Raw genomic sequence first — 9,041 nt, forward strand, 5'->3', positions numbered from 1 at the left:
CTTTCCTAAGAAGTGTAGGCCTGTGTTGCTACCAGACTCTTTCAGACCTGTGTCTGTTCACGGCAGAACTCTGACATACCCCTTGGGGGTGGTTTCCTGGATAGCGGTTGGCGTTGGATTAAAAAGCAAGCTCATTAGAGAATCCCAATTGAAAGTGCTTTTTAGTCCAGGACTAGGCTTTATCAGTGTCCGAGAACCGCCACGTTTAATTTAGTTTTAGAGATGGATAGATGGAACCCATTAGTGGCAACACTGTTGTAGGCTCTGCCCCTTTATGGTGTGGCTGACGTAACTAACTTACTTCATCATTTTAGCCTCGAGATTGTAGAATGGTGGTGTGTGTTTGATTTCAGAAGACATTCCCAGCGGTGTTCTATTCTGGAGTTCTACAGCGGGCCGGAATGTTTTGTAGACAATGGATGGAACAGCTTAGTCGTCCTTCTTAAAATGGGCATCCCGTTCTCTGTAGGGATGAGACCTGGTGTGAGATGGACGGACCTGCTACGACCTCTAGGTTGTATGATTGTAGAGTGGCTTTGGGAACTGTTGAGTAACTCTCACGTCACGTGTCATTACAAAAAACATTGAGTTCTGTGTGGGCAGTCAAGCAGTATCAGTGTTAACCATCATTTATATAGCCAGCCAATGTTTGGTCCTAAGGGTCTAGTCTAGCTATATCTAGGGCCTAGTGGTATAGATGGGTCTAGTCTAGCTATATCTAGGGCCTAGTGGTATAGATGGGTCTAGTCTAGTGGTATAGATGGGTCTAGTGGTGTAGTCTAGTTATATCTAGGGCCTAGTGGTATAGATGGGTGTAGTCTAGTTATATCTAGGGTCTAGTGGTATAGATGGGTCTAGTCTAGTGGTATAGATGGGTCTAGTCTAGTGGTATAGATGGGTCTAGTCTAGTGGTATAGATGGGTCTAGTCTAGTGGTATAGATGGGTCTAGTGGTATAGTCTAGCTATATCTAGGTCCTAGTGGTATAGATGGGTCTAGTCTAGCTATATCTAGGTCCTAGTGGTATAGATGGGTGTAGTCTAGCTATATCTAGGTCCTAGTGGTATAGATGGGTCTAGTCTAGCTATATCTAGGTCCTAGTGGTATAGATGGGTCTAGTCTAGCTATATCTAGGTCCTAGTGGTATAGATGGGTCTAGTCTAGCTATATCTAGGTCCTAGTGGTATAGATGGGTCTAGTCTAGCTATATCTAGGTCCTAGTGGTATAGATGGGTCTAGTCTAGCTATATCTAGGTCCTAGTGGTATAGATGGGTCCAGTCTAGCTATATCTAGGTCCTAGTGGTATAGATGGGTCCAGTCTAGCTATATCTAGGTCCTAGTGGTATAGATGGGTCCAGTCTAGCTATATCTAGGTCCTAGTGGTATAGATGGGTGTAGTCTAGTGGTATAGATGGGTGTAGTCTAGCTATATCTAGGTCATAGTGGTATAGATGGGTCTAGTCTAGCTATATCTGGGTCCTAGTGGTATAGATGGGTCTAGTCTAGCTATATCTAGGGTCCTAGTGGTATAGATGGGTCTAGTCTAGCTATATCTAGGGTCCTAGTGGTATAGATGGGTCTAGTCTAGTTATATCTAGGGTCCTAGTGGTATAGATGGGTCTAGTCTAGCTATATCTAGGGTCCTAGTGGTATAGATGGGTCTAGCTATATCTAGGGTCCTAGTGGTATAGATGGGTCTAGTTATATCTAGGGCCTAGTGGTATAGATGGGTCTAGTCTAGCTATATCTAGGTCCTAGTGGTATAGATGGGTCTAGTCTAGCTATATCTAGGTCCTAGTGGTATAGATGGGTCTAGTCTAGCTATATCTAGGTCGTAGTGGTATAGATGGGTCTAGTCTAGCTATATCTAGGTCCTAGTGGTATAGATGGGTCCAGTCTGGCTATATCTAGGTCCTAGTGGTATAGATGGGTCTAGTCTAGCTATATCTAGGTCCTAGTGGTATAGATGGGTCTAGTCTAGCTATATCTAGGTCCTAGTGGTATAGATGGTCTGGTCTGGCTATATCTAGGTCTAGTGGTATAGATGGGTCTAGTCTAGCTATATCTAGGGTCCTAGTGGTATAGATGGGTCTAGTCTAGCTATATCTAGGGTCCTAGTGGTATAGATGGGTCTAGCTATATCTAGGGTCCTAGTGGTATAGATGGGTCTAGTCTAGCTATATCTAGGTCATAGTGGTATAGATGGGTCTAGTCTAGCTATATCTGGGTCCTAGTGGTATAGATGGGTCTAGTCTAGCTATATCTAGGGTCCTAGTGGTATAGATGGGTCTAGTCTAGCTATATCTAGGGTCCTAGTGGTATAGATGGGTCTAGTCTAGCTATATCTAGGGTCCTAGTGGTATAGATGGGTCTAGCTATATCTAGGGTCCTAGTGGTATAGATGGGTCTAGTTATATCTAGGGCCTAGTGGTATAGATGGGTCTAGTCTGGCTATATCTAGGCCTAGTGGTATAGATGGGTCTAGTCTAGCTATATCTAGGTCGTAGTGGTATAGATGGGTCTAGTCTAGCTATATCTAGGTCGTAGTGGTATAGATGGGTCTAGTCTAGCTATATCTAGGTCCTAGTGGTATAGATGGGTCTAGTCTAGCTATATCTAGGTCCTAGTGGTATAGATGGGTCTAGTCTAGCTATATCTGGGTCTAGTGGTATAGATGGGTCTAGTCTGGCTATATCTGGGTCCTAGTGGTATAGATGGGTCTAGTCTAGCTATATCTAGGGTCCTAGTGGTATAGATGGGTCTAGTCTAGCTATATCTAGGGTCCTAGTGGTATAGATGGGTCTAGTCTAGCTATATCTAGGGTCCTAGTGGTATAGATGGGTCTAGTCTAGCTATATCTAGGGTCCTAGTGGTATAGATGGGTCTAGTCTAGCTATATCTAGGGTCCTAGTGGTATAGATGGGTCAGTCTAGTTATATCTAGGTCCTAGTGGTATAGATGGGTCTAGTCTAGCTATATCTAGGGTCCTAGTGGTATAGATGGGTCTAGTCTAGCTATATCTAGGGTCCTAGTGGTATAGATGGGTCTAGTCTAGCTATATCTAGGGTCCTAGTGGTATAGATGGGTCTAGTCTAGCTATATCTAGGGTCCTAGTGGTATAGATGGGTCTAGTCTAGTTATATCTAGGTCCTAGTGGTATAGATGGGTATAGTCTAGTTATATCTAGGTCCTAGTGGTATAGATGGGTCTAGTCTAGTGGTATAGATGGGTGTAGTCTAGTTAGATGGGTCTAGTTATATCTAGGGCCTCGTTGTATAGATGGGTGTAGTCTAGTGGTATAGATGGGTGTAGTCTAGTTATATCTAGGTCCTAGTGGTATAGATGGGTCTAGTCTAGTGGTATAGATGGGTGTAGTCTAGTTATATCTAGGGCCTCGTTGTATAGATGGGTGTAGTCTTGTGGTATAGATGGGTGTAGTCTAGTTATATCTAGGGCCTCATTGTATAGATGGGTGTAGTCTAGTGGTATAGATGGGTGTCGTCTAGTTATATCTAGGTCCTAGTGGTATAGATGGGTCTAGTGGTATAGATGGGTGTAGTCTAGTTAGATGGGTCTAGTTATATCTAGGGCCTAGTTGTATAGATGGGTGTAGTCTAGTTAGATGGGTCTAGTTATATCTAGGGCCTAGTGGTATAGATGGGTGTAGTCTAGTTAGATGGGTCTAGTTATATCTAGGGCCTAGTGGTATAGATGGGTGTAGTCTAGTTAGATCTAGGTCCTAGTGGTATAGATGGGTGTAGTCTAGTGGTATAGATGGGTCTAGTCTAGTGGTATAGATGGGTGTAGTCTAGTTATATCTAGGGCCTCGTTGTATAGATGGGTGTAGTCTTGTGGTATAGATGGGTGTAGTCTAGTTATATCTAGGTCCTAGTTGTATAGATGGGTGTAGTCTAGTTAGATGGGTCTAGTTATATCTAGGTCCTAGTGGTATAGATGGGTGTAGTCTAGTGGTATAGATGGGTGTAGTCTAGTGGTATAGATGGGTGTAGTCTAGTTAGATGGGTCTAGTTATATCTAGGTCCTAGTGGTATAGATGGGTGTAGTCTAGTGGTATAGATGGGTGTAGTCTAGTGGTATAGATGGGTGTAGTCTAGTTAGATGGGTCTAGTTATATCTAGGTCCCTAGTGGTATAGATGGGTGTAGTCTAGTGGTATAGATGGGTGTAGTCTAGTGGTATAGATGGGTGTAGTCTAGTGGTATAGATGGGTGTAGTCTAGTTAGATGGGTCTAGTTATATCTAGGTCCTAGTGGTATAGATGGGTGTAGTCTAGTGGTATAGATGGGTGTTGTCTAGTTATATCTAGGTCCTAGTGGTATAGATGGGTCTAGTGGTATAGATGGGTGTAGTCTAGTTAGATGGGTCTAGTTATATCTAGGGCCTAGTTGTATAGATGGGTGTAGTCTAGTTAGATGGGTCTAGTTATATCTAGGTCCTAGTGGTATAGATGGGTGTAGTCTAGTGGTATAGATGGGTGTAGTCTAGTGGTATAGATGGGTGTAGTCTAGTTAGATGGGTCTAGTTATATCTAGGTCCTAGTGGTATAGATGGGTGTAGTCTAGTGGTATAGATGGGTGTAGTCTAGTGGTATAGATGGGTGTAGTCTAGTTAGATGGGTCTAGTTATATCTAGGGCCTAGTGGTATAGATGGGTGTAGTCTAGTTAGATGGGTCTAGTTATATCTAGGGCCTAGTGGTATAGATGGGTGTAGTCTAGTTAGATCTAGGTCCTAGTGGTATAGATGGGTGTAGTCTAGTGGTATAGATGGGTCTAGTCTAGTGGTATAGATGGGTGTAGTCTAGTTATATCTAGGGCCTCGTTGTATAGATGGGTGTAGTCTTGTGGTATAGATGGGTGTAGTCTAGTTATATCTAGGTCCTAGTTGTATAGATGGGTGTAGTCTAGTTAGATGGGTCTAGTTATATCTAGGTCCTAGTGGTATAGATGGGTGTAGTCTAGTGGTATAGATGGGTGTAGTCTAGTGGTATAGATGGGTGTAGTCTAGTTAGATGGGTCTAGTTATATCTAGGTCCTAGTGGTATAGATGGGTGTAGTCTAGTGGTATAGATGGGTGTAGTCTAGTGGTATAGATGGGTGTAGTCTAGTGGTATAGATGGGTGTAGTCTAGTTAGATGGGTCTAGTTATATCTAGGTCCTAGTGGTATAGATGGGTGTAGTCTAGTGGTATAGATGGGTGTAGTCTAGTGGTATAGATGGGTGTAGTCTAGTGGTATAGATGGGTGTAGTCTAGTTAGATGGGTCTAGTTATATCTAGGTCCTAGTGGTATAGATGGGTGTAGTCTAGTGGTATAGATGGGTGTCGTCTAGTTATATCTAGGTCCTAGTGGTATAGATGGGTCTAGTGGTATAGATGGGTGTAGTCTAGTTAGATGGGTCTAGTTATATCTAGGGCCTAGTTGTATAGATGGGTGTAGTCTAGTTAGATGGGTCTAGTTATATCTAGGTCCTAGTGGTATAGATGGGTGTAGTCTAGTGGTATAGATGGGTGTAGTCTAGTGGTATAGATGGGTGTAGTCTAGTGGTATAGATGGGTGTAGTCTAGTTAGATGGGTCTAGTTATATCTAGGTCCTAGTGGTATAGATGGGTGTAGTCTAGTGGTATAGATGGGTGTCGTCTAGTTATATCTAGGTCCTAGTGGTATAGATGGGTCTAGTGGTATAGATGGGTGTAGTCTAGTTAGATGGGTCTAGTTATATCTAGGGCCTAGTTGTATAGATGGGTGTAGTCTAGTGGTATAGATGGGTCTAGTTATATCTAGGTCCTAGTGGTATAGATGGGTGTAGTCTAGTGGTATAGATGGGTGTAGTCTAGTTAGATGGGTCTAGTTATATCTAGGTCCTAGTGGTATAGATGGGTGTAGTCTAGTGGTATAGATGGGTCTAGTGGTATAGATGGGTGTAGTCTAGTGGTATAGACTAGTTAGATGGGTCTAGTTATATCTAGGTCCTAGTGGTATAGATGGGTGTAGTCTAGTGGTATAGATGGGTGTAGTCTAGTTAGATGGGTCTAGTTATATCTAGGTCCTAGTGGTATAGATGGGTGTAGTCTAGTGGTATAGATGGGTCTAGTGGTATAGATGGGTGTAGTCTAGTGGTATATCTATGGGTGTAGTCTAGTTATATCTAGGTCCTAGTTGTATAGATGGGTCTTGTCTAGTGGTATAGATGGGTCTAGTAGTATAGATGAGTCTAGTCTAGTTATATCTAGGGCCTAGTGGTATAGATGGGTGTAGTCTAGTTATATGTAGGGCCTATTGGTATTGATGGGTGTAGTCTAGTGGTATTGATGGGTGTAGTCAGTGGTATTGATGGGTGTAGTCTAGTGGTATAGATGGGTGTAGTCTAGTGGTATAGATGGGTGTAGTCTAGTGGTATAGATGGGTGTAGTCTAGTGGTATAGATGGGTGTAGTCTAGTTAGATGGGTCTAGTTATATCTAGGTCCTAGTGGTATAGATGGGTGTAGTCTAGTGGTATAGATGGGTGTCGTCTAGTTATATCTAGGTCCTAGTGGTATAGATGGGTCTAGTGGTATAGATGGGTGTAGTCTAGTTAGATGGGTCTAGTTATATCTAGGGCCTAGTTGTATAGATGGGTGTAGTCTAGTTAGATGGGTCTAGTTATATCTAGGTCCTAGTGGTATAGATGGGTGTAGTCTAGTGGTATAGATGGGTGTAGTCTAGTGGTATAGATGGGTGTAGTCTAGTTAGATGGGTCTAGTTATATCTAGGTCCTAGTGGTATAGATGGGTGTAGTCTAGTGGTATAGATGGGTGTAGTCTAGTGGTATAGATGGGTGTAGTCTAGTTAGATGGGTCTAGTTATATCTAGGGCCTAGTGGTATAGATGGGTGTAGTCTAGTTAGATGGGTCTAGTTATATCTAGGGCCTAGTGGTATAGATGGGTGTAGTCTAGTTAGATCTAGGTCCTAGTGGTATAGATGGGTGTAGTCTAGTGGTATAGATGGGTCTAGTGGTATAGATGGGTGTAGTCTAGTTATATCTAGGGCCTTGTTGTATAGATGGGTGTAGTCTTGTGGTATAGATGGGTGTAGTCTAGTTATATCTAGGGCCTCATTGTATAGATGGGTGTAGTCTAGTTAGATGGGTCTAGTAATATCTAGGTCCTAGTGGTATAGATGGGTGTAGTCTAGTGGTATAGATGGGTGTAGTCTAGTGGTATAGATGGGTGTAGTCTAGTGGTATAGATGGGTGTAGTCTAGTTAGATGGGTCTAGTTATATCTAGGTCCTAGTGGTATAGATGGGTGTAGTCTAGTGGTATAGATGGGTGTAGTCTAGTGGTATAGATGGGTGTAGTCTAGTTATATCTAGGTCCTAGTGGTATAGATGGGTGTAGTCTAGTGGTATAGATGGGTGTAGTCTAGTGGTATAGATGGGTGTAGTCTAGTTAGATGGGTCTAGTTATATCTAGGTCCTAGTGGTATAGATGGGTGTAGTCTAGTGGTATAGATGGGTGTCGTCTAGTTATATCTAGGTCCTAGTGGTATAGATGGGTCTAGTGGTATAGATGGGTGTAGTCTAGTTAGATGGGTCTAGTTATATCTAGGGCCTAGTTGTATAGATGGGTGTAGTCTAGTTATATCTAGGTCCAGTGGTATAGATGGGTGTAGTCTAGTGGTATAGATGGGTGTAGTCTAGTGGTATAGATGGGTGTAGTCTAGTTAGATGGGTCTAGTTATATCTAGGTCCTAGTGGTATAGATGGGTGTAGTCTAGTGGTATAGATGGGTGTAGTCTAGTGGTATAGATGGGTGTAGTCTAGTGGTATAGATGGGTGTAGTCTAGTTAGATGGGTCTAGTTATATCTAGGTCCTAGTGGTATAGATGGGTGTAGTCTAGTGGTATAGATGGGTCTAGTGGTATAGATGGGTGTAGTCTAGTGGTATAGATGGGTGTAGTCTAGTTAGATGGGTCTAGTTATATCTAGGTCCCAGTGGTATAGATGGGTGTAGTCTAGTGGTATAGATGGGTCTAGTGGTATAGATGGGTGTAGTCTAGTGGTATATCTATGGGTGTAGACTAGTTATATCTAGGTCCTAGTTGTATAGATGGGTCTTGTCTAGTGGTATAGATGGGTGTAGTCTAGTGGTATAGATGGGTCCAGTCTAGTTATATCTAGGGCCTAGTGGTATAGATGGGTGTAGTCTAGTTATATGTAGGCCCTATTGGTATTGATGGGTGTAGTCCAGTGGTATTGATGGGTGTAGTCCAGTGGCATTGATGGGTGTAGTCCAGTGGTATAGATGGGTGTAGTCCAGTGGTATAGATGGGTGTAGTCCAGTGGTATAGATGGGTGTAGTCCAGTGGTATAGATGGGTGTAGTCCAGTGGCATTGATGGGTGTAGTCCAGTGGTATAGATGGGTGTAGTCCAGTGGCATTGATGGGTGTTGTGGGGGTGGCAGCATCATGTTGTGGGGGTGGCAGCACCATGTTGTGGGGGTGGCAGCACCATGTTGTGGGGGTGGCAGCACCATGTTGTGGGGGTGGCAGCATCATGTTGTGGGGGTGCTGCTGCAGGAGGGACTGGTGCACCTCACAAAATAGTTGGCATCAAGAGGTAGGAAAATGATGTGGATATATTGAAGCAACATCTCAAGACATCAGTCAGGAAGTTAAAGCTTGGTCGCAAATGGGTCTTCCAAATGGACAACGACCCCAAGCATACTTCCAAAGTTGTGGCAAAATGGCTTAAGGACATCAAAGTCGATGTATTGGAGTGGCCATCACAAAGCCCTGACCTCAATCCTATCAAAAATATGTGGGCAGAATGGGAAAAGCGTGTGTGAGGAAGGAGGCCTACAAACCTGACTACACCGGTTACACCAGCCAAAATTCACCTAACTTATTGTGGGAAGCTTGTGGAAGGCTACCTGAAACGTTTGACCCAAGTTAAACAATTTAAAGGCAATGCTACCAAATACTAATTGAGTGTATGTAAACTTCTGACCCACTGGGAATGTGATGAAAGAAATACAAGCTGAA

At 43.1% G+C, this 9,041-nt stretch overlaps 1 long non-coding RNA gene across 45 annotated transcripts; it reads left to right on the top strand.

The window, feature by feature from the left end:
- The first annotated feature begins 478 nt into the window (after positions 1 to 478).
- LOC127926733 (uncharacterized) lies at positions 479 to 7,904 on the top strand. 45 transcript variants are annotated; one of them, XR_008124969.1, is made up of 6 exons: positions 479 to 1,013; positions 1,054 to 1,333; positions 1,752 to 1,831; positions 1,912 to 1,991; positions 2,581 to 2,660; positions 3,025 to 3,127. It is a non-coding gene; the product is annotated as an uncharacterized LOC127926733 (long non-coding RNA). The 45 variants fall into 45 exon arrangements; XR_008124967.1 differs by having other exon boundaries at positions 2,984 to 3,086; XR_008124959.1 differs by having other exon boundaries at positions 2,944 to 3,056.
- Positions 7,905 to 9,041: the final 1,137 nt, after the last annotated feature.

Source organism: Oncorhynchus keta, unplaced genomic scaffold (assembly GCF_023373465.1).
Source record: "Oncorhynchus keta strain PuntledgeMale-10-30-2019 unplaced genomic scaffold, Oket_V2 Un_contig_8116_pilon_pilon, whole genome shotgun sequence".
Taxonomy (NCBI): domain Eukaryota; kingdom Metazoa; phylum Chordata; class Actinopteri; order Salmoniformes; family Salmonidae; genus Oncorhynchus; species Oncorhynchus keta.